Source organism: Hypanus sabinus, chromosome 19 (genome assembly GCF_030144855.1).
Source record: "Hypanus sabinus isolate sHypSab1 chromosome 19, sHypSab1.hap1, whole genome shotgun sequence".
Classification (NCBI taxonomy): domain Eukaryota; kingdom Metazoa; phylum Chordata; class Chondrichthyes; order Myliobatiformes; family Dasyatidae; genus Hypanus; species Hypanus sabinus.
Window position 1 is genome coordinate 30,486,053 of NC_082724.1, and position 26,461 is coordinate 30,512,513.

Below are 26,461 nucleotides of genomic sequence, written 5' to 3' on the forward strand. Positions count from 1 at the left end.
ACTTTCCAAGTACACTGTGAGGGTGCTCCCAAATTTCTTGAGATTTAGATAGATGACGACACTGGACTATCCAAGGGCTCAGAAAGTGAGAAAGTGTGTGCTCCAAAGCAGCAAGTGTTTTCTATCATTGTTACTTGAAATTATAATTGGCTAGTTACCATTATACCTCATGTATTCCAGGCAATGACCATCTCCATTAAAAAGAAGTCTTAATATATCTCTTGATAATGAAAGGCATTCTATTGCTCATTTTCCATCACTGGTCAGCAACCGGATGACCACTGATCAAGAATTAACTCAACTAATGCAGCTGCATAAACATATCAGAGATAGGATCAGTTGAATGCTCTGGACTCAACTCCTGACCTTGTAAAGACTAGCTGGCAAAACTATACAACATACAATGAGCACCCAGTGTCCAGGTGGATCTGCTGTGGCAACATGCCCATTGCCTAAACACAGCTATGGTCAGTTCCGTTACATTTTTAGCAACGGATGCCATCCAGTGAAATCCACTTGTGTGGAGACAAGCTAACATGTCTGCTGTCAGGGTATTACAGAATGTTAAGTCACTTTCAGTTCAGCAACATCTCAGTGTACATCTTTGCAGGGCCTGCAAAGCAAAGTTAGTGAGACCCCATTACAGGCACATCAGAGGCAGCATCAGTGGGATGCTCTAAGCTCTGGCAAACGTACTGAATCCACCACAATTATAGACACTTATGTACTTCTTCTATCTGTTTCTCTGGCAGAATAAAACAAACTATAATCACTGGTTTGTGAATGCAGAAGTTTCAGAGACTCCCCTTACACTGTAAAGGAGGGAATACTGACAGATACTGCAAGTTGTTCAATTCAATCCACAAAAATAATTCTCTGGAACTTCCACCATCTCCAACTGGATCCCACCACCTAGCACATCTTTCCCTACCCCAACTTTTCGCTTTCCCCAGCGATTGCTCTCTACACGACTCCTTGTCCGTTCATCCCTCCCCACTGATCTTGTTCTGCCACTTATCCTTGCAAAGGAAACAAGTACTACACCTACCCCTACACCTCCTCCCTCACACCATTCAGCGTCCTAAACAGTCCTTCCAGGTGAGGAGACACTTCACCTGTGAGTCTGTCTGGGTTATATACTGTGTCCGGTGCCCCCGGTGTGGTCTCCTGTAGATTGATGAGACCCACCGTAGACTGGGGGAACATTTTGCTGAGCACCTACGCTCCATCTGCCAGAAGAAACGGGATCACCCAGTGGCCACACAGTTTAGTTCCACTTCCCATTCCTGTTCCAATATGTCAATGCATGACCTCCTCTGCTGACGCAATGAGACCACACTCAGGTTGGGGGTTGGGGAAGGGAAAGATGTGCTTGGTGGTGGGATCCCATTGGAGAACAACACCTTATATTCCATCTGGGTAGTCTCCAACCTGTTGCCATGAACATCAGTCTCTCAAACCTCTGGTAATGAACCCCCCCCCTCGCCATTCGGTCACCTCATCTTCACCTCATCTCATCTCCTTTGGTGTTACTCCCCTGTTTTCTTTCTTCCATGGCCTTCTGTTCACTCCTATCGGACTTCCCCTTCTCTAGCCCTTTCACCAATCAACTTCACCCCTCCCGCTCCCGTTTCACCTATCATCTTGTGTTTCGCTCTCCCCTCCCTCCACCTTTTAAATGCACTCATCTTTTTCTCTCCAGTCCTGCCGAAGGGTTTCGGCCCAATACGTCGACTGTACTTTTGGCCTGCTGAGTTCCTCCAGCATTTTGTGTGCGTCACAAAAACTCTTACTAGAAAGTCAAACAGACTGCTGATGCTAAAAATCTGTAAAATAAAACAGAAAATGCTGGAGAAACTCAGCAGGGCAACATCATCTGTGGAAAAGAAATGAAACTGAGAAAGAGACACAAACAAGTTAATCCTGGTGACAGAGAAGCAGGAGAAGTGCAATGGGTATAACAAGGAAAATCTCCCTGATAGCATAAAAGAAAGGGACAGTTATAAATAGATAAAGCTTCTCTCTCTGTATAATGTAAAGATAATATTGTCTGAGTATACGAGACAAAACATGAAAGGATGGCAGGCAAAAAAAAAAGCTAATTCTCTCAGAAACGAAGAAGTTCATGGTCGCAAAAGGGTCATGGTCACCTTGACTGTTGCTGGCAATATGGTGCTCACCTGATTTGGTGGTTGCATTGGGGGTGGGAATAATTGCTGCTTAATTAGAGTAAGAATGCTAAGTATGCCCCCAGATCTGGTAACAACTCGCTTCCCCAGCAACATTAAAATTAAGACGCAGCAATATTTGCAATCCTACTCACTGAAGACATTAGTAACTTCAACAAGATCTCCAGATATTGTATCACAATACTTTCTGAAGAACTGAAAAAAGAACAGTAGAAATCCAACAGCTGCAAACTTGCAACCAGAGAGCGATCTCCTTAAATGGTGCTGTGGAGTTCTTCCTGCTGTTGGCACGTTGAGCTCGTGAAATTGCATGCATTGGCTGTAATGTCTGATTTGATTCGGTGCCCTTAGTGTCGATGCAAGATTAGAATCTGGCCCATATTTTCCGGTTCTCTCCAGCTCTGAGCCGACCCAGCCCTTCTCCCCCTGTGAGTGCTGTGGGTCCAGGTCAGTGGCAGTGCTGGGCCAGAACAGACTCAGCCGACCCCAGTATTTTGTCAGAATATCACCTGAGCCCAGCACACACAGTGGGATCCTGGAGCTCTAAGTACACAAATTTTGGTCTGAGTGTTGCGTTGTGCACACACTTTCAGAGTGGACAGGTAGAATGCAATTGTATGCATGTAATTTAATATTTTTAATTCAATCCCAGACATCTACTACATATTTCCTGGCTCCCCAGAACTACAATACAAGTTTCCAGATTTAGGAGGTAAGTGCTCTTTGAGCCTATCTCCATCGAACTTGAGGAATCTGATCACCCCCTTCACCTTTCTGATCTCCTGTCAACATTCTTGCTTACTTCATCCTAATGGCTCCCTTTTGCAACCCTCTCCTACTTCACTGAAATTCCCATATTCTCCATTTTTCCAAGTGTATCTGCAGCTCCCGCAATCCCAGCTCCTTGTTCTGACCATGGCACCTCAACAACTTCAAACTCATTAGTCTTTTCATTTTAATTTTATACTTCCCCTCCACTAATACAAAAATAGCTATTGTATACCTTGAGTTAAACCTGAACTAAGACTTCCATTGTCTCCATGCCCATTTTTTTGTTAATTATATTGGGTATAGAAGACCCAGTCACATTTCGGATCAAACAAAGTATCCAGAGGTCAATATCCTGTAGCAGGCTCCAGATTTCAATCCATAAACTATTCTCCATCCTTCCACATACAGTCTTCAGTGAGAATGTTAGAATGAGAAAATGCCTTTCAATCCGAGTTTCTCTTTTATTTTGCTTAAAGTCTTACTTTACATCTTAAGCTGACCCCTTATCACCGTATGCCAAACACACATTCTTCAGTTGCTTGTTTATTTAGTTCAGTCTGGAAATACTTAGCTTGGACAATGTCCATAAGTTTCTGCTTCAGGCACAATTAAGCCAAGTTTTGTTAATTTTGCCAAGTCAGTTTTTTTGTTCCACTCACCTGTGTTATATCAAATGTGAAATATTAATGAATGAGAATGTGCACAGTTCATAATGCCATTTCATAAAAAGATTCAAAATATTACTTGAAATATATGTTAATGGTGATCTATTAAATTGAATAAATGAGTACAGGGATGCCACCATGTTTGGAAAGTAATGGACAACAGTTGCAAATTAAGTATTGGAGCTTATGCTGAGAATCATTGGAATTTTACAACAGCCCATAAACAAAGAGGCCTGTGGATAACTGGAGCACAGAATTAACAGGGAATGTGACAAGAAACAGGAGTCATATGAGGACTAGAATATAAAAGCAAGGATGTAATGTTGAGACTTTTTAAAGCACTGGAGAGGCCTTTCTTAGTGTATTGTGAGCAAGTTTGGGTCCCCATCTTAGAAAGGATGTGCTGAAACTGGAGAGGATTCAAAGGAGGTTCACAGAAATGATTCAAGAATTGAATGGTTTGTCATATGAAGAGCGTTTGATTGCTCTGGGCCTGTATTCATTGGAATTCGGAAGAATGAGGGGTGACCTCATTGAAACCTATTGAATGGTGAAAGGCCTTGATGGAGTGGATGTGGAGAGGATGCTTCCTGTGGTGGGAGAGTCTAAGACCAGAGGACACAGCGTCAGAGTAGAGGGCTTCATTTTAGAATAGAGATGAGTAGGAATTTAACCAGGGAGTGGTGCTTCTTGATTGGTCAGGGCATGAAGGGATACAGGGAGAAGACAAGAGATTGGGGCTGAGAGAAAAAAATTGGATCAGCCATGATGTAATGGCAGAGCAGATGTGATGGGCCAAATGGCGTAATTCTGCTTCAATAGCTTATGGTCTTAAGGTCTTATATTTACAGGCTTGAATAGAGATGCTTAGTAAAGTGAGGTCCTGGTGTGGACAGCTGGGTAACCACCTGACTGTGAAATCTTTGCTGCCCTGAAAACTAAGGACAGCAGTCTAGAAAGGATCTCTCCTCATGGCAACCACAAACCAAAGAGGCTGCCTCCAGGTTGAGAGAATGCGACAGATAGGGGGTTACAACTTCTATGTGTGGACATGTGATTGCCCACCCTGATCAATAATAGCATGGGAAATCACAGGGGAAAGTGATGTGATGTAAATAGGGCAGAAATCACAGCAAGCCAACCTGATGTGCAAAGTATCATTGATGGAATAACCGGTGAAAATATTTCAAAAGCACTTAACATTGCAAACTCAGGATGGCAATTGTTGTGTGCAAGGCATTAGCCAGAATAGAGACCCGTTAAAAGAATGTTCCTATCCATGAGTAAATATTAAATAGAGCACCCAAAAGCTCTGATTTTATACAGTAAGGGAGGAGATGTTCAGTGCAAGTTTTGTGATGCCATTAAATATGTGACTAAAGCCAAAAATTTGTTAGCCATACTAGGAGACCAGTCAAACTTCAAAATGGAGAAGTCAAATGGAAAAGCCCAGTCAAATTTCTTGAATGGTACTATTTCTCAAAGAAATTATGCCAATGCAATCTAATTCTGGTTAAAATGTTTGTTTTTTTAATGTACTGCACGAAGAGTCATAGGTTCAAATAGCATAACAAAAGACACTTTGACCCGATTTGTCCATGCTGACCAAGTTGCCTACTTAGGCCAGTCTCATTTGTTTGCGTATGGCTTTTTCCCCCTAAGCCTTTCTATCCACGTGAAAGTTGGTTGAGTTGATAAGGATTTTGCTTTTCTTATTTGTATTTCAGCACAAAGGTTTACTTCATAAACATTACTCTATTTTACATGCTGACATTATGGCTTGCATTCTAATTATTAAGTGTATAACTTAGAGTTGTTTTACATAAAACATAGAGCAGTACTGCATTGGACAGGCCTCTGGGCCACCATGTTGTACTGATATTGATGCTAATTTATACTACACGTCTTCATCCTGTGATTTATCCATGTCCCTCCATTCCCTTCATACTCATGTGTCTAGATAAAAGCCTCTTAAAATCCATCAAACAGTCAGCTACCAATACTATCCCTGGCAACCACTTACCACTCTTATGCCCCTCACGTGGCCTTTAAACTCCACCCTCTCTAACCGAAAGGTCACGTTCTCTGGTATTTGACATTTCTACCCCGTTTGTCCACCCAGTGTATGCCTCTCATCATCTTAAAACTTCTATCAAGTCTCCCCTCAGATTCTTATGCTCTGGGGAGAATAACCCAACTTGTCCACCCTTTCCTAATACCCTATACCCTCTAATCAAGACAGCATCCTGGTAAACCTCTTCGGCACCCTCTCTACAGTCTCCACATCCTTCCTTCCTATAAAAGAATGGCCAGAACCACTCTCAATAATCCAAGTCCCGTCTGACTTAAGTTTTATTCAGGATTAGCATAATTTAATGGCTTCCTTCTTTGAGATTAACAAATATCAAGATCTTTCATTTGCAGAGTATACATATAAGATGCGCACATGTTAATTGGGTCATGTGGATCATTTCAAAATTAAACCCCTTTTTCCTAAAAGGGCCTGCAAGACATTACTTCCCACAAAGCGAAGCCCAGTAGCCTGAATGGCAGAGATGCTTCACTGTCAGGTGAACTCAATGTTTTCCGTGCATGCTTTGAAAGGGAGGAAACTTCTACAGCTGTGAAGATTTCTGCTGCACCTGATGACCCTGTGATCTGCATCTCAGAGGCCAGTGTTAGACTGTCTTTAAAGAGAGTGAACCCTCGCAAGGCAGAATGTCCCATGAAGTTGTTCATGACTAGACTGAACTCCTGCCTCAGCAAGGACCTGGACCCATTACAGTTTGCCTATTGCCGCAACAGGCCAATGGCAGATGCAATCTCCATGATTCTCCACACGGCTTTAGACCACCTGGACAACACAAACACCCATGTCAGGATGCTGTTCATCGACTATACCTCAACATTTAATACCATCGTTCCCATAATCCTGATTGAGAAGTTGCAGAACCTGGGCCTTTTTACCTCCCTCTGTAATTGGATCCTCGACTTCCTAACCAGAAGATCACAGTCTGTGCAGATTGGTGATAACATATCCTCCTCGCTGACGATCAACACTTACGTACCTCTAGGGTGTGTGCTTAGCCCACTGCTCTATTCTCTATATACACATGACTGTGTGCCTAGGCAGAGCTCAAATACCATCTATAAATTTGTTGACGATACAACCATTGTTGGTAGAATCTCAGGTGGTGATGAGAGGGCGTACAGGAGTGAGATATGCCAACTAGTGGAGTGTTGTTGCAGCAACAACCTGGCACTCAACGTCAGTAAGACAAATGAGCTAATTGTGGACTTCAGGAAGGGTAAGATGAAGGAACACATACCAATTCTCATAGAGGGATCAGAAGTGGAGAGAGTGAGCAACTTCAAGTTCCTGGGTGTCAAGATCTCTGAGGACCTAACCTGGTCCCAACATATCGATGTAGTTATAAAGAAGACCAGACAGCAGCTATACTTTATTAGGAGTTAGAAGTGATTTGGCATGTCAACAAATACACTCAAAAACTTCTATAGTTGTACCGTGGAGAGCATTCTGACAGGCTGCATCACTGTCTGGTATGGAGTGGCTACTGCACAGGACTGAAAGAAGCTGCAGAAGGTTGTAAATCTAGTCAGCTCCATCTTGGGTACTAGCCTACAAAGTATCCAGGATATCTTTAGGAAGTAGTGTCTCAGAAAGGCAGTGTCCATTATTAAGGACCTGCAGGACCCAGGGCATGCCCTTATCTCACTGTTACCATCAGGTAGGAGGTACAGAAGCCTGAAGGCACACACTCAGCGATTCAGGAACAGCTTCTTCTCCTCTACCATCTGATTCCTGAATGGACTTTGAATCTTTGGACACTACCTCACTTTTTTTAACATACAGTATTTCTGTTTTTGCATATTTTTTAAAAAATCTATTCAATACATTTACTTGCTTATTTGCTGATTTACTTGCTTATTTATTATTATTATTAGTATTATTATTATTTTATTTATTATTATTATTTCTCTTTGCTAGATTATGTATTGCATTGAACTGCTGCTGCTAAGTTAACAAATTTCACGCCACATGCCAGTGATAATAAGCCTGATTCTGATTCTAAATACGGTATTCATAAATTCTTCCAGATAACTGGAAACACATTGACATTGCAAAGAAAATTCCACAGCAGAAGCAATAGGAAATAATATAAGATTATTGTCCATTGTTATAAGTTGTTGAGACACATTTAAAAATTAAAGTTATGAAGAACCCTGTGGTGGATGTGGACTGCTACAGAAGGACGGTTTTCACAGGAAATCATTGGATATCAGTCAGATAGAAGCTTTTCCCAGAAACCACATGGAATTGCCACTGCCAGCTCCTAATGATGAGTCAGGCATGCAGCCATCTGAACCCATGTTGCTTATTAGTTGTAAGCCTGGCTGCAGGCAAGGGAAGTCCAGCCTGACTGACTGACACCATGTCGAGGCAGTCAGAAATATTTGATGGGACAATGCAGTCCAGTGGGAGGTAGCGGGGAAAATATGTGCAGTTGTCAAGTTGTTCCAAGGAATGCACAGGGGTTTAGCTGAAGCTTTGGACACCAGGTCTAGTTAGTGAAGAAGAGCTTTAAATCCTGTTATCTTTCCCTTCCCCCATTCAGAGAAAGAAAAGTCTCCCAGGCCATAACTTAGCATTCAAAAGGGAGATGTAACAGAGAAGGTCACTGCCAGCAAAATGGCCATTGGACATGGTGATCACTTTATGGCTAAGGGTTCCATGTCTTAGATCAATTAATTACTCTCCTCAGCATCTATAATACTGTGCCAAAGTCTTAGGCACACACACGCATATATATATATATATATTAAGACACTTCCATAGCACTATATTTGTCAACGTGGAGCAGAAAGCAAATTTGTAAATCAGGCAGGAGCAAAGGATGTTGGAAATAGTGAGGGTGGAGTGCTGCAGGAGGGGTGTGGGACAGGTGAAGAAAGAGTACCAGGGGCAGGGTATGGCGTGGGTGCAGTTACGCCCAGCCCTGAGACACTAGGCAAGGTCATTTGATTCCAAACAATTGGTTTACTGATAATTACAGAATGTCTCTTTGTGCTTTCTCCTCCCTCCCCTCTCCCTTCCCCTTTTCCTAACCATGATTCCCCTCTCCCTGCTCCCTTCCCACTCTCAGTCCTCAATAGAGACCAATATCAGAATCAGGTTTTTCATCACTCTCTTATGTCATGAAATTCATTTTTTATTATGTGGCAGCAGTATTGTGCAATACATAAAATTTACCACAGTTCTGTGCAAATGTCTTCTGCACTCTTTTGCATAGCTCTGTACATCACAGGCTTTACAATGATTCTTCATTCTCCTACTATTATAGAACCATCCTTCCATTCCTCTCACACACTAATCTTCTCACACCATTACAGTTCTCATTTTCCATAAAACATGGAGATTTCTCTGGCACAACAGGCATATTCTCAATGCTGTCACTAACACTCTCCTTCATTCTTGCAAGAGAAGACCATGCACATTGTGAAATGGGGATTGGTTGAAGAGGCCAATAAAGGACATCAAAGGGTGGTAATTGCTTAGAGGAGACAGTGCCAGTGGTTTAGGAGAGACACTTTAATTGCTTTGGCACAAAGTTATGGGCCGAATGGCCTTTTTCTGTGCGCTACTGTTCCAAGTTCTTTGTTTCTTCACATCCTCTATTTCTCTTCTCACTTGCACGCCACATTGTCAAGCAGAAAGACATTTCCCTCTGCTTTCCTCTCACACTAAGAACTTAAATTTATCCCTTTCTTCTATTTCACTTCCTAAAAATGTCAACACCCCTCTTCCCATTGAGGAAAAAATGGGTGCAGCTCTCTTAAAATGCCTATCTATCTATCTATCTATCTATTTATTTATTTATTTATTTATTTATTTGCTAACTAACTAACTATTGTTTCTGCGGTGGCATTTTCTTGGCAGCAGCAAGTCAGATTGTCACCACATCTACTTAAGAGTGGGCTGGGGATTCAGTTTGGTGAATCATTGTCCATGAGTGTGCAGGAGCCTAAATGCTACTGCACTCAAGGGGACATGGTCACATACTGGTCTTGCCGTAGTGTACTAAATCTCGTTCAACGCCATGTCCCCAGCTGTAGATGCCTTGTTAGAAAGTAAATGCCGCACAAGATCTACATCAAGGGATGTCAATAGTTGTTTCTATATGAATTATTAATCATATGCAGTTATTTTTTTTCTTTAAATGTTTGTTAAATTAATGTAACAATGTGAGAGCCCTAAGAGCAATTTGAAGGGAAGTAGGTGGATCATGATAGTAAGGACAGAGAAGATTGAAGGCCATGTGCCAGGAAATGCCAGGTCCATTAATCTACCTCAGAGCCAGCTAGTGCCCAAGAATTCAAAACAATGAGCCAAAGGCACTGATGCACCATCAATAACTCTCGGAGACGTGAGTTAAGGTAGGCTTTTATTGGCTGGAAGAACACACAAACAGCAAGCGACCACCACACAACATCCTGGAGACTGAGGGAGGAGCAGCGTCTCCAACCGCCTTTATACAGGGTCTGTGGGAGGAGCCACAGGAGCAGTCAGCAGGTATATGTAGTTTACCACAGGCACCACACAGAGCGGGAAGATTGCTGTGATCACAACGGAGTGAGTGGTTGGCACCACCGGCATGCTGTATCACTAAATGCTGCTTCTCATTTAATCATCCTTCTCTCTAGGAGAAGAAAGGCTTGCTTTGCTGTTGTTCTTTTTGTGCCTTATTTTGTTGGCATGCTCTGTGTTGCGCTGCCAAGCATTCTGGGCATGCCATGTGGGTGCTGGAAAATGGGTGACATTTGCGGGATGCCCCCAGTACATCCTGAGGTGTGTTTTGGCTGTTAATGCAAACTACAGACTTTACTGTATATTCGATGATACATAAATCTGAACCCGCCGACATTGTTGCACAGAAGCTCAAATGGTTATTATCTTGGCACTGGTGACTGGTGTTGACAGAGGCTTACAAACACCATTCAAGCTTCCAAACAGTTCTCACACAGGAAAGGCATGGCCCAAGTGAAGTATTCAAGCTGCAAGGAAGATGCGTCTGTAGAAAGCTCTGTGGTGAGGTTAGCAGGTACCACTCTCCCTCTACCTGCTTCTCCACTAAGCCAGATTGAACTGATGGTCACGAAAATCTACCTTGTCAAGGCCAAAACGATTTGATATTGTTCTTCATGACCACCTGTAATGGCCTGAAATGGAAGCTCTCCACATCATGACTCCAGCTGTAGATATGGGGAGTACACCTCGTTAGAGTACCGAGAGTGAATGAACACACAAGATACACATTAAAGGATGTCAACAATTATTCCTTTAGGAATTATACTCATGTGCAGTTACTTCTTCCTTCTTTAAATGTTTGTGATATCAATGTAATGATGTAAGGGCTAGGCAATAAGAACAAGTTGAAATGAGGTGGTTGCTTCATGACAGTAAGGACAATGCTGATAAGCATTGCAGAACTGTTAACTATGAGGTTGGAAAGGATTGTTGCTGTGGTGCTCCTGGAAGAGTTATTAACCCAGGTAACAGATATTTGACTATCTCCTTCACTTTGCCATTCTGATGATGGTTCCTTATTACTGTGAAGATCTACAGCTTGGGTAACATACCCCCAGAGCTATGCAGAGCTCCTTGCAAATGGAATATGCAGCTGAAACGTTGATTGACTATGCCAGTTGACTGCTTGATGGTATTTCTGACATGGCATTGATTGTAAGTCAGCTCTGACTGGATCCAGGAGTTGTGCCTCAAGAAATTACCCCTTGGCTCCAATAGCCTGTCTGCAGTTTCATGATGAAAAAGTTATGTCCATTGCCAGAAAATCAAGCACAGACCTGTGCAATGTTTTGGCTGAGAATGCAAATAAGCGGTGTGATGAATGAGTGGAATCCTCTTCTAAAGACAAGGACGGCAGGCTGAGGCTACAGAACATCCAGTGAAAAGTGAATGAAGTGAATCACACATTGCCTCGCAGTCTGGGCAAATGTAGCATTCTGTGGAACCTGGTCCTCTTACGTGTGATTTGCTCTGTCACTTCAGAAACTGCTGCATCTACTCCTCTTGGTGCAGAGAGTATCAGTGACCTTAATATAACGGTGGACAGCTAAACGGATTGATGTTGTCACCTCCATAGTTTAAAAGAGACCACTGCATAGAAGTCAACGACACTGGTATCTACAATAGTCACAAGCAGCTGTCCATTCCCTGGGTAAATTCTTGTTTTATTGGGGTACTTCAGTTAGTAATATTAAGCCAGTTTTCTTGGTGCAACTAATGTTTGCAAAGAAACTTAGATATAGAACAACCTTCCTAAAACTGTTCACTACCTTCCTAATTTTCTCACCGTTTCGCAGCTTTTTCTGCTGCGTTCTGCCCTTCTTGTATCCTGCAGTCCCAGAGGCAGACTGTCACAGCCATGTGGACTACAAGGGTCATTTGCTGTGTGCTTTCACTATGATAGGCTGAGTGGGTGATTTGTCACATAGTATGTCAGGAAATGGAACAAGCAAGCTTCTCAAAGTGTTTCTTGAGCAAGTATGGGTTCTATATTTACATTTTTGTGGTGAACTACATATACCTGTCTGGACACGCCCCCTGCTGACTGCTCCTGTGGCTCCTCCCACAGACCCCTGTATAAAGGCGATCAAGGCCTGAGCCCGGCCTCTCAGTCTCCAGGATGTAGTATGGTGGTCACTCACTGCTTGTTCCTTCTTCCAGTCAATAAAAGCCGATATCTCGCCTTTATGTCTCAGAGTGAGTTATTGATGGTGCATCAATTTTATAAAGAGTTATTTTTTAATACACCTGATACTGCAGTGTTCTCTTATGGAGAAGTGTGAACTAATAAGGCAAGCGTGGAAAGAGTGCACACACACCATTTTAGATAGGCATAGGTTCCAATTTCTGTGTCATCATCTGTGAAAAGTTTTGGAGGTGAAATGTGTAACATATGTGGCAGACAATTTTAAACGGTATGGGCTACTTATATCAACAAGAGCACAGGGACAAATATAATCATAAAACCAGGCCCAAGATTGGAAATGTTTCTGTTAGTCAACTGCCTGAGGGAGCAGAAATGACATACTTGGTTGCATTTTAATTATTTTGAAACATCAACCTAACACCTAGAATCAGTGCAAACGTTAGGCCCTGCCAACTGTTTTTAAAAGTTTGAAACTCTCAAGACATCAAATAAATCTTGTCTTAAAATCAACTTAACGTTGATCCCAATATTTAATAAGAAGAAATATTCTTCAACAAAAATTTTTTCACACTTTCAAGGTGTTTTAACAGGTGGAAAGGTGATTTGGCAACATATGTTTTCCTTTCTTTATTTTTTTTCAGGAAATTCGACCAGTGGCACAACAGGTTTATGAATGCAACAATATAAGAAGGACTTAATTTAACTGTTAAAACCATTTTGTATTGGGAGTTCGTTCTTTACTCATTTGTTCCTACAGTGTTTTAAGCCACGTTTAAATCTGAACACACATGACTGCTTTAAAATGACCTACAAGGTAAAAGCAGCTCTCCCTCCCCCCCACCCCGCAAAGAATGGAGAACTTTAGGATCACATGATCGAATTAGTGGGAGGATGAAGCTGGAAGCTGTTTACGGTTTGTCACCTCTATTGAAGAGGAGGCAGGCAATGGTTCCACAAACACAAAAGGAGAAGTTTAAACTCCCAGCAGGAATGGAATGCAATTTGTGCAGGAGCCCGAGTGGGAGGCCCGCAGATTTTAGCCATTAAGATTTAATTTGGATGTTGTCAGCCAGCTGCCTGACCATTTATGCAGAGAAAGCAACTGACTGGTGAGGGACGAAGTGGTTTGGAAAATCTACATGCCACCCACCCAGTTACACCGACAGCATTGCAGATAATCATGAACAGAAGTTTTCCTAATGATCAGGTTCACATGAGAAATCCACATCACATTGAATTTCTTACCTGAGTCGCAGATATTTGTAAAAATTCATACATAGTGAGCACGTGGAAGGAGAGGGGGCAATATACTGGACTGGGGAGAGGAAAAGAAGTGAGATTTGCTAGCTATCTCAAGCCAATGAACTTTAAGGAAAGTCCACTTCAAGAATCAGGTTGAATTTTGCTGGCATATGTCATGAAATGTGTTGTGTTTGTGGCAACAGTACAATTCAATACATAATAATAGAGCAAAAGGTGATCTAGAGTATATATATATATATATATATATATATATAAAATGGTTAAATTAAGTAAGTAGTGCAAAAATAAAAAAAAAATTAGTGAGGTAGTGTTCTTGCCTTCAATGTCTGTACAGAAACCAGATGGCAGAGTAGAAGAAGCAATTCCTAAATCATTGAGCGCATGCCTCAGGCTCGTGTACCTCTACTGTGATGGTAGCAATGAGAACAAAGTATGTCCTGGGTGATGGGGGTCCTTGATCCCATTCTGGTTGGCTGCCGGTTACCAGTGGTGTTCCACAGGGGTCCGTGTTGGGGCCGCTTCTTTTTACGTTGTATATCAATGATTTGGATTATGGAATAGATGGCTTTCTGGCTAAGTTTGCTGATGATACAAAGATAGGTGGAGGGGTCGGTAGTGCTGAGGAAGCAGAGAGTCTGCAGGGAGACTTGGATAGATTGTGGGAATGGACAAAGAAGTAGCAAATGAATTACAATGTCAGAAAGTGTACGGTCATGCACTTTGGTAGACTATAAACAGGCAGACTATTACTTAAATGGGGAGAGAATTAAAAGTTCTGAGATGCAATGGGACTTGGGAGTCCTTGTGCAGGATACCCTTAAGGTTAACCTCCAGGTTGAGTCAGTGGTGAAGAAGGTGAATACAATGTTGGCATTCATTTCTGGAGGAATTGAGTATAGGAGCAGGGAAGTGATGTTGAGGCTTTATAAGGCACTCGTGAGACCTTATTTGGAATATTGTGTGCAGTTTTGGGCTCCTTATTTAAGAAAGGATGTGCTGATATTGGAGAGGGTTCAGAGAAAATTCACTAGAATGATTCCGGGAATGAGAGGGTTAACATATGAGGACCGTTTGACTGCTCTTGGACTGTACTCCTTGCAGTTTAGAAGAATGAGGGGGGACCTCATAGAAACATTTCGAATGTTGAAAGGCATGGACAGAATGGATGTGGCAAAGTTGTTTCCCATGGTGGGGGAGTCTAGTACGAGAGGGCATGACTTGAGGATTGCAGGGCGCCCATTCAGAACAGAGATGTGAAAAAAAAAATTTTAGCCAGAGGGTGATGAATCTATGGAATTTGTTGCCACAGACGGCAGTGGAGGCCAAGTCATTGAGTGTATTTAAGGCAGAGATTGATAGGTATCTGAGTAGTCAGAGCATCAAAGGTTATGGTGAGAAGACGGGGGAATGGGACTAAAGGGGAGATTGGATCAGCTCATGATGAAATGGCGGAGCAGACTCGATGGGCCGAATGGCCAACTTCTGCTCCTTTGTCTCATGGTCTTATGGACTTTAAAAAAAAACTTTTTATCTATTTATTTATTTATTAATTTTTGGGGAAAATTACAACGAATAACTGTAATGAAAAAAAGAAAAATAATATTGATCCTCCCCCCTCCCTTAACCCTCCCCCCCTTAACCCTTATCTAAAGAAAGAAAAAAAAGAAAGAAAGAAAGAAGAAAAAGATTGCCTGGATATCGAAGGGTCCCCACATGCTCCATGGAGTTCAAAATAATTTTAATATTTATTTTTACTTTCCCCAATTACTTTATAATTTTATCTTCAAAGGGCCTATATATTTTATCGGATCTTTTGTAGGTATGGGAGCCAAATTTTCAAAAATATATCATATTCATTTCTTAGATTATGGTCTGATGGTCTTAATGATGGACGTCCTTAATAATGGATGCCACCTTTTTGAAGCATCGCTCCTTAAAGATATCCTGGATACTACAAAGGCTACAAAGGCCCATGATGGAGTTGACTATGTTCACAACTTTCAAAAGTTTCTTTGGATCTTGTCCAGTAGCCCTACCCACAGGTTACCACCCCTCCCCGCCCACAATCTGCATACCAGACCCTGATGCAGCCAGTTAGATTGTCCTCCAAGGTACATCTGTAGAAATTTGTGTCTTTGGTGTCATAACAAATCTCCTCAAACTCCAAGTGAAATGTAGCTGTCTTCATGCCTTCTTTGCAGCTTCTTTGATATGTCGGGCCCAGGATAAATCCTCAGAAATATTGACGCACAGGAACTTGGAATTGCTCACTCTCTCCACTTCTGATCCCTCTATGAGGACTAGTGTATAGTCCCTTGTCTTTCCCCTTCTGGAATCCACAATCAGTTCTTGGTTTTACTGACACTGAGTGCAAGGCTGTTGGTGCAACACCACTCAACTAGCTGCTATATCTCACTCCTGTATGTCCTCTCATCACCATCTGAGTTTCTGCTAACTGTGGTTGTATTATCAGCAAATTTATAGACTCTGCTCAGCCACACAGTCATGAGTGTAGAGAGAGTAGAGCAGTGGTTTAAGCACATATCCCTGAGTTGAGCCGGTGTTGATTGTCAGCGAGGTAGAGATGTTAATTCCGTTCTGCACAGACTGTAATCTCCCCGTGAGGAAGTCGAGGATCCAGTGCAAATATAGAGATCCAGGTTCTGGAGCTCTTTGATCAGAACTGTAAGAACGATTGTGTTAAATGTTGAGCTGTAATCAATAAACAGCATCCTGACATCCAAAGCCGCATGAAGAGCCAATGAGATCGCATCCACTGTAGACCTATTGTGGTGATGGGAAAGTTGCAGTGGATCCAGCTCTTTGCTGAGGCACGAGTTAATTCTAGCCATCACCAACCTCTCAGAGCACTCCATCACCTTAAACGTGAGTGCCACTGGGCGACTGTCGTTAAGGCAATCTACTCTTCTTGGCCACTGATATAAGTGTTGGTCTTTTGAAGCAGGTGGGAACTTCCACTGTAGCAATGAGAGATTGAAAATGTCTTATAACATACCTGCCAGTTGATTGGCACAGTTTTTCAGAGCCCTACCAAAGCCATGTGAAATCGCTCACTCCATCGGGCCTGTCACCTTGTCAAGGCCTGTCAGCTTGCGAGGGCTCACCCTCTTGTAAGTCAGCCTGATGGCAGCCTCCAAGACAGAGTCACCAGGTGCTGCAGGGATCCTCGTTGCTGTAGTTTTATTCTCCCTTTCAAAGCGAGCATGAAAGGCACTGAGCTCATCTGGGAGTGCAGCATCACTGTCATTCACCACATTAGGTTTTTGCTTTGTGGGAAGTAATGGCCTGCCAACCCGGCCAGAGATGATATGCATCTGACTCCACCTCCAGCCTCGATTGGAATTGCTCCCTTGAGTACTAGGTCATGTTCAACAGTGGTGAGACTCATACATAAGTATTGGTCTGGCATTCGCTGCCCAGCTGAAGGACTAAAAATGACCATTTGGATCATTCAGCTTGCTTTTGAATAGAATCAAGTCACAACCTGCAGGAGAAGGAGAATGAGGCAACAAAATTGACAAGTACGTTCTTCTACATCATGCACTGATACTGTAAGGAGTTGTCAAAAGCCAGAAAGTTGTGTGCATTTTTCTTTCTGTAAATAGGACTATGAAACACTTTGTTGTACATACACTGTTTATTCTATAAAGGGCACTTCCAACTGTGCAAAATTGAAAATGCTGTGGAGTGAGGAGGTGTATAAATCTGCTCTTTGTCAGGATTCACAAAGAAGTAATGAAACAATTTATTAAATTCACATTTGAAAGTTGAAAGATACAAAATTCTTTTTAAAACCAGTGTTGCTATAACAAAATGACTTTGATTACTGAGGTCTCATGAATTCAAGTTAATGTGTTCCCTGTCAGATTTCCAAATACCTTTCTTACTTTGTAACATTTCTTGAAAAGGGATACCAAGAAAACATTTACTTGGTACATGTTATTATGGTTTAGAGCTGGCATGGGATCAATTAGCTCCTCCAGAACACAAACTTAAACAACCCTATTACATTACATGACATTACAAACAGTAAACTTAAAGGGAACCTCCTCATAGCTGAATCCACTACATAGCATCAATGCCTGAAAAAGCTGGCTTTAATACATAAACTGCTAGATCTAATCAGCCATGTGACTGCCACTGCACTATTAGATTACCCTTATAATATTTAAGTGAGGCACATATAGCAAAATTTTCACTGACAATTAAATTTCCTTCATAAACATATGTTTAAAGGCCTCCTGAAACCTTCCCTTTAAAGGAAGCTGGAAAGGTTCATTGGGTAATTCATGGAATTAATTGAAAGTCACAACATAGACATCAACTAATAATGAAACCACTATCTTACCTCTGTTTGAAGACTGTTAAGACTATCGTGTTACAGATTTGAGGAACACCACCTGCGCTGTGTATCAACAAGTGTACTCCAATATTTATTGATCTGAATGACAAACTTTAATTAATCTTGTCAATTGTTTCATAATTTGTCTCAACTTTATTTCAACGGTGAGTTTCAGAAAGCTGGGAAATTGTGCTCATGATGGTAAATTTGAGTGTCAGCAAAAATGCCTGTTCAGGCATGTAACATAAATACTTTTTAATATTTTTATACTCACGTTTGTCAACATTTGCAGATGAGTGCTGAATCTAATTATTTCTAAGGTTTTCAGGTAAGCTTCTCCCAGTTGTATAGACTACACCAAATGTAATGTGGTAACCAAGAGGTTTTGTTGTCTTTTTTTTAAATCCTAAATTGAATCTTCCTTCAAAAGAATTGAGTTTCGGATGAGGAGTCACATGAACTACAAATAAATCTAGGTTTTTCAATCACATTCAATAATAGAGTTGTCAGTTTTGGTTTTACATGATGCTGGGGGTGGGGGTAGTGGTGGATTAAACACATATAACAACCAAAACATCAAAAAATATTATTCTTTTGACAAAAAAGTGGGAATAATTATATTACAATGTTAGAATACTTAGTGAGTCAGTCCCAATCTATAGGATCCAAAACAGTTGATGTTTAATAGTCTTTAATGAGAGTTGATCACTTCTAGAGGTTTCTGTTTCTATTCCTGATTTGGAGATTCTGTAGTATTTTGCATTTGGGACAGAGTCAAGGCAGTCCGACTATGCTAATTCTTGAGTTATTTTTGAATTATTGCTGAAATTTATTATCCCCATTTAAGACAAACTCTTCCAGACTTCCAAATCTTTTCACTCTCACCAACTTTGTTTTTCACTCACTTTCCCTGCTCCCCAATCACATTCATAAATTTTCCCTGGTGGAGACGCTTCACCAGTCCTGATGAAGGGTCTCGGCGCACAACACCCACTCCTTATTTCTCTCCGTAGAGGCTGCCTGTTCTGTAGAGTTCCTCCAGCATTTTTGGATGGTAATCTGGATTTCCAGCATCTACAGAATCTCTTGTGCTTGTAATTTTTTTTCCTTTTCTCATTATTTGCATTTTCCTTGCTTTTCTTTGATGCCATCCTTATCCAGGGGTAGTTATCCTGGTAGAAGTGGGAGTGATGATGAGTCCGAGTTTAAGATAATGATTTTCAGAATGATTATATTGAAACCAGTGCTTATTACTTTTCACAATATGAAATCAACAAAATTTTTCTAACTTCATATTGTAATTCACCAAGTAATACCTTGATGGTAATTTGTGGAAGCATCAATATCCAGTTTGTTTCGTAAATAGGCTTCAAAGATTCAAAGGTTAATTTATTATCAAAGTATGTAACTATGAAATTCTTCTTCTCCAGCTGCCACAAAACCAAGAAAGAGAAAGAACGGCAGCATGATCATCAGCCCCCCCCCCCCACATCTGCACAAAAAACAAACAATAATGAAACAGGCAAATTGGCCCCCAAATCTCCCACCCCACCCCCCCCCCACACACATAAAAAGTGTTAAACATCAGGTGAAAAACACAGAATATAAAAAATGATAAGACTAAAAAGAAATCTACAGTCCAAGTCCATATGCAAAACACAAAAAGCCTCAGTAACATTCTCTGGGCGTGGTGGCAAGCTCTCCCTGCACCCCCCCACCAATCACAGAGCGATACCCAGTGATCAAAGAGCAGACAGATGGTGATCACCTTCCATATTTGCCTGTATGTTTCATTCTCCCTCGTTGCTTTGATTGGCAAACAATGGCAGCTTCAATCAGCAAAATAGAGTCGAGCAACAGCTCACGTCCCGGCCCACAGCCTTCTCACCACGGAGTTCGCACATGCTGCCTCTGTCTCCCGGAATCCTCTCAGATACTGATGAGTGCTGAAACACCCAAACAATCTCCAAACTTGCACACTGGCCTTGACCTTTCAATCTCTCTCATTGCTTCAATTGGCAAAATGGACTCAAACATTGGCTCCCACCCCATCCTCCAGCCTGCCCCTTGCTCGCCACCTCTGCCTCCCAGCTTGTGGATGAAAATAAATTTTCTATATGCTAAAATTGCTGTACGGAACAAATACTTTAAATTATTAATTAATCTTTCAGTAAACACATCAACCAAAAGTAAAAATGCATTTGTTATGGGAAACATTCATTCTCCAGATCAGATGTTCAATATGGTCTTAATCTCATGTTGTTACACATAAAATGTTTCATTCATGTGAATCCACCACCCATGGTACAGATTAATAATTTGCTGACAAATGTGGAATTGAAAATGACAAATGGCAGGAATTTGCTAGGAAATGCTGGCAGTTCTGTGCCAAATTGCTGACAATGCTCAAGGGAAATGGCAAACAAATGTAGAAGTGTGGACGTCCCAAACTTGCTAGGGGTTCTTCACTATCGTTTTACAACTCGACTTCAATAGCAAACTTGGTAAAGTGAGAAAAAAAGCTGTAAAGCCTTAACATTTAAACTGATGAACCTGGTGCAAAAATCTTCAGGCTATTTGTTCCAAATGATTGGAATAAATATGGGAGACAATTGCTTAGACAAATTTACATTTTTTTGAAATAGCAGTTTGTTAAAAGTACTTTTGTTGTTCATGTATCTCAGTTCCAGTTTTGAAAATGTGTAATAACTTTATATATTTACTGATTTGGTTTTTAATATGAATCCTTTAAAATGTTACTGAATGTTGGGAACAGTCAGTAGCCAGCTTGACAGCTAGCCTGACTTCTTGCGTCTGGCGTAGGCAGCTGTGAAAGTTTGTTTCAGTCATTTCACGCATAGATTTTCTTGCATGTCTGTTCTGTATGCAAGGCTTTGCTACTATGCGGATTCTTACCATGGGCTTGGATAACAGGTTGACATTGAATAGCTCTGAATTGTCTTCAAAGTCTGGCCCATTGATAAAGAGCTGCATGGAGAAAGATTAAAATCAGAATCAGGTTTATTATCACCAGTATGTGTCATGAAATTTGTTAACTTAGCAGCAGTGGTTCAATATAAAACATAATTTAGAAGTAAGTAAGTAAATAAATAAATAAATTGCAGTATATGTATATTGAATAGATTAAAAATCATGCAAAAAACAGAAATATTATATACTAAAAAAGTTAGCAACTGTTCAAGGGTTCAATGTCCATTTAGGAATCAGATGGTGATGCACCATCAATAACTCACACTGAGACGTAGGCGAGATATCGGCTTTTATTGACTGGAAGAAGGAACCAGGAGTGAGTGTCTATCATACAAGGTCTTGGAGACTGAGGCCGAGCTTCAGGCCGCAGGTCTCCTTTATACAGGGGCCTGTGGGAGGAGCCACAGGAGCAGTCAGCAGGGGCGTGTCCCGACAGGCACATAGTTCACCACATTCACCCCCTCTTCGTTTGAAAAAGTCCTCATGTAGCGAAGGTTCTTACAAGTCAAGCCGATCAGGCGGTCGAATCTGTCGCTGCGATCTACGTAGCACCGGCTGTGACCGCATAGGTGCCGGCAACATTGGCGATTGCACAGGGGACGGGGGTTGCGCGTGTTCTTGCCCACTAGGCGCCGGTGATCCCTCATGCATGTGCGAGGCGCCTGGTATAAATGCGTACGAAACGCCCGGTATACAAGTGTCGTGAGGAGTCTGTGTAGGGCCTGGTGAGTACGGTGTCACCTCTGGTGCAGGGTTCACAGTTACCGGAGAGCCTTCAGGGTAGTGGTCTGCTGCACCTGCGGGTGCCAGGTCGCGGATGGAGACCGTGTCCTCCCGCCCATCAGGTAAGACCACGTAAGCATACTGGGGGTTCGCATGGAGAAGGTGAACCCTCTCCACCAGCGGGGAGTATTTATTGCTCCTCACATGTTTCCGGAGCAGCACTGGCCCCGGGGACGTCAGCCAAACTGGTAGGGTGGTCCCAGTGACAGACTTCCTGGGAAAAGAGAATAGGCGTTCGTGAGGGGTGGCATTGGTGGACGTACATAACAGAGAGCGGATAGAGTGCAGTGCCTCAGGGAGGACCTCCTGCCATCGAGAGACCGGCAACCCTTTGGACTTAAGGGCTAAAAGTGTGGCCTTCCACACTGTGGCATTCTCCCGCTCCACCTGGCCATTACCCCGGGGATTATAACTCGTGGTCCGACTGGTAGCAATGCCCCTAGCTAGCAAGTACTGGCGCAGCTCCTCACTCATAAAGGAGGACCCTCTATCACTGTGGATATAGCAGGGATACCCGAACAGAGTGAAGAGCTGGCGCAGGGCTTTTATGACGGACGTGGCAGTGGTGTCGGGGCAGGGGATGGCAAAGGGGAACCGTGAGAACTCGTCAATAACACTGAGAAAATAGACATTGCGGTCAGTGGAGGGAAGGGGGCCCTTAAAGTCAACACTCAGGCGTTCAAAAGGGCGGGTGGCCTTGACAAGTTGTGCCGTGTCAGGACAGTAGAAGTGCGGTTTGCACTCGGCACAAATTTGGCAGTCCCTGGTCATCGTCCTGATGTCCTCCAGGGAGTACGGCAGGTTCCGAGCTTTCACAAAATGGTAAAACCGGGTGACCCCCGGATGGCAAAGTTGTGCATGAAGGGCGTACAGCTGGTCGAGCTGTGTGCTAGCACATGTTCCCCGGGATAGGGCATCAGGGGGCTCATTGAGTCTGCCAGGCCGGTACAGGATATCATAGGTGTAGGTGGAGAGTTCTATCCTCCACCGCAAAATCTTATCATTTTTGATCTTGCCCCGCTGTTGGTTGCTGAACAGGAACGCAACCGAGCGCTGGTCGGTCAGCACGGTGAATCTTTTGCCAGCAAGATAGTGCCTCCAGTGCCTAACAGCCTCCACCATGGCCTGGGCTTCTTTCTCCACCGCGGAGTGCCGAATTTCAGAGCCTTGGAGGGTGCGAGAAAAGAATGCTACTGGTCTGCCTTCCTGATTAAGGGTAGCAGCCAGAGCGAAATCAGAGGCATCACACTCCACTTGGAAGGGAGCGGTCTCGTCCACTGCATGCATCGTAGCTTTGGCAATGTCCGCTTTAATGCAGTTGAAGGCCGCGCAGGCCTCAGCAGAGAGGGGAAACGAGGTAGACTTGACCAGGGGGCGAGCCTTGTCTGCGTAATGGGGGACCCATTGGGCGTAATAGGAAAAAAACCCCAGGCACCGTCTGAGGGCCTTGAGAGTGGTGGGAAGAGGGAGCTCTAACAGGGGGCGCATACGTTCGGGATCAGGCCCAATAACCCCGTTTTCCACGACATACCCAAGTATAGCAAGGCGGGTGGTACCAAAAACACACTTGTCCCTGTTATAAGTAAGGTTCAGAGCTGCGGCCACTTGGAGAAACCGTTGGAGGTTGGCGTCGTGATCTGGCCTGTCATGACCACAGATGGTGATGTTATCCAGATAGGGAAATGTGGCCTGCAGTTGGTACTGGTCCACCATCCGGTCCATTTCCCTCTGGAAGACAGAGACACCATTCGTGACACCGAAAGGGACGCGCAGGAAGTGATAGAGCCGGCCGCCCGCCTCGAAGGCGGTGTAGGGGCGGTCCTCTGGGCAGATGGGGAGCTGGTGATAAGCGGATTTCAGATCTATTGTCGAGTACACCTTATACTGAGCAATCTGGTTGACCATATCCGCGATGCGGGGTAGGGGGTATGCGTCAAGCTGCGTAAACCTATTGATGGTTTGACTATAGTCCACCACCATCCTATTTTTCTGCCCAGTCCGAACAACAACCACCTGGGCCCTCCAAGGGCTTGTGCTCGGCTCAATGATCCCCTCCCTGAGCAGCCGCTGCACCTCCGACTGAATGAAGGCCCGGTCCCCCGCGCTGTACCTCCTGCTTTTGGTTGCCACAGGTTTACAGTCGGGGGTCAGGTTGGCGAACAGCGGTGGGGGAGGGATCTTGAGAGTGGAGAGGCTGCAAGTGTCGGTAGCGCAGCTGTTGGCCTGGTTCTGGATGGGATGTGTGTGTCCGTGTGTGTGTGTGGTCAGTAGCGGGGTATGTGAAGAAGTCCCACAAAACTGAGGATTCTTGACAGTGAGTGGTGGGAGGGGCCCGTCGTATACCATAGTCACACTTTCGAGATGGCTCTGGAAGTCCAGCCCCAATAGCACAGGTGCGCACAGATTAGGCATGACCAGCAGTTCAAAGTCCCGATATTCTGTGCCTTGCACCACCAAAGTCGCTACACAACCCGCCCGGATGTCTGCGGACTGCGACCCAGAGGCCAAATGGAACCTCCGACTGACCGGCCGCGTTGCAAGTCCGCAGCGTTGCACTGTGTCCGGGTGAATAAAACTCCCAGTGCTGCCCGTGTCAAACAGGCATCCAGTCCAGTGCCCCTCCACCTGGATGTCCATCATGGACCTTGCAAGCTGGTGTGGGGCGCTTTGGTCGAGGGTCACAGTGGCCAGAGTTGGATCGCCGTCGGGGTACCCGGTCAGCATCGGAGGATCGGGGGCGGGGCGTACTGACGTCGACAAAGATGGCCGCCCACATCCCGGCATGCAAGATGGCGGCCCCCACGTTTCACCCGCAGCGCTGCACTCCGCTCGAGGTTGAGACTTACAGACCTTGGCGAAGTGGCCCCGCTTTCCGCAGCTGGAGCAGGTCGCTTCTCGCGCTGGACAGCGTCGTCGAGGATGTTTCTTTTGGCCACAGAAATAACAAAGCACGAGTTTCTTACGGGCCACAGCCGTGGTCTGGGTCGGGGAGCTCGTGGAATGGCGACTGGCGGCGGCGTTGGCGAATTCGCTCCCGGGAGCCGGCGGTGGCGGGGTCTGAGGCGTCCACGAAACCGGCGGGGAATCGCGCGACTGGACAGCGTCGGCGTTATGCAAAGCAGCTTCTAGAGCGTTGGCCTTCTCTATCGCCGAGCTTAAGGTAAGATCCGAGTTCTCCAGCAGCCGCTGGCGCATGTACACTGACCTCAGTCCCGTCACAAAGGCGTCTCGCACCTGCAGCTCCGCATGCTGTTCTGCCGTGAGCGTCTTGCAGTCACAAGCTCGGACGAGTGTCTGTAGTGCTCGGAGAAACTCAGCGCACGATTCGCCAGGCCGCTGTTGCCGGGTAGCTAAGCGATGTCTTGCGTAGACGGTGTTCACCGGCCGCAGGTACTGTCGTTTGAGGGCGTCCAGTGCCCCTTCGTAGGTCGGCAGGTCCCGGATAAAGGAGTAAACTTTGGAGGAGACCCTCGAGAGTAGGATTCTGTGCATAACGGCGGGTTCAGTCGCACGAAGCTCCGCCAAGTACGATTGGAAGCATGCAAGCCAGTGTTCAAAAGCAAGAGCTGCGTCAGGGTCTTGAGGGTCCAAATCCAACCGGTCCGGATGCAAAACGGGTTCCATGTTTTAAAACTTCCAGTCAATAAAATTGATGCACCATCAATAACTCACACTGAGACGTAGGCGAGATATCGGCTTTTATTGACTGGAAGAAGGAACCAGGAGTGAGTGTCTATCATACAAGGTCTTGGAGACTGAGGCCGAGCTTCAGGCCGCAGGTCTCCTTTATACAGGGGCCTGTGGGAGGAGCCACAGGAGCAGTCAGCAGGGGCGTGTCCCGACAGGCACATAGTTCACCACAGATGGCAGAGGGGAAACAGCTGTCACTGAATTGCTGAGTGTGTGCCTTCAGGCTTCTGTACCTCCTACCTGATGGTAACAGTGAGAAAAGGACATGCCCTGGGTGCTGGAGGTCTTTGATAATGGACACTGTTTTTCTGAGACACTGCTTTCTAAAGGTGTCCTGAGTACTTTGTAAGCTAGTACCCATGATGGAGCTGACTAGATTTACAACCCTCTGCGGCTTCTTTCAGTCCTGTTTAGTAGCGCTCCCTCCCCTCCCCTCCCCACCGTCATGCCAGACAGTGATGCAGCCTGTCAGAATGCTCTCCATGGTACATCTATAGAGGTTTTTAAGTGTATTTGTTGACATACCAAATCTCTTCAAACTTCTAATGAAGTATAATTACTGACTTGCCTTCTTTATAACTGCATCGATATGTGGGGACCAAGTTAGATCCTCAGAGATTTTGACACCCAGAAACTTGAAACTGCTCCTCTCTCTACTTCTGATCCCTCTGTGAGGACTGGTATGTGTTCCTTCGACTTACTCTTCTAGAAGTCCACAATCAGCTCTTTCGTCTTACTGATGTTGAGTGCCAAGTTGGTACTGCGACACCACTCCACTAGTTGGCATATCTCACTCCAGTACGCCCTTCTGTCACCATTTGAGATTCTACCAACGATGGTTGTATCATCAGCAAATTTTAAATGGTATTTAAGCTGTGCCTAGTCACAGAGTCATGAGTATGGAGAGAGCAGAACAGTAGATCAGTCAGCATTTACTGAAGTAGCATCTTAAAGGCAGCACAATTTTACAAATTATCTGCACTAAAGGTATTT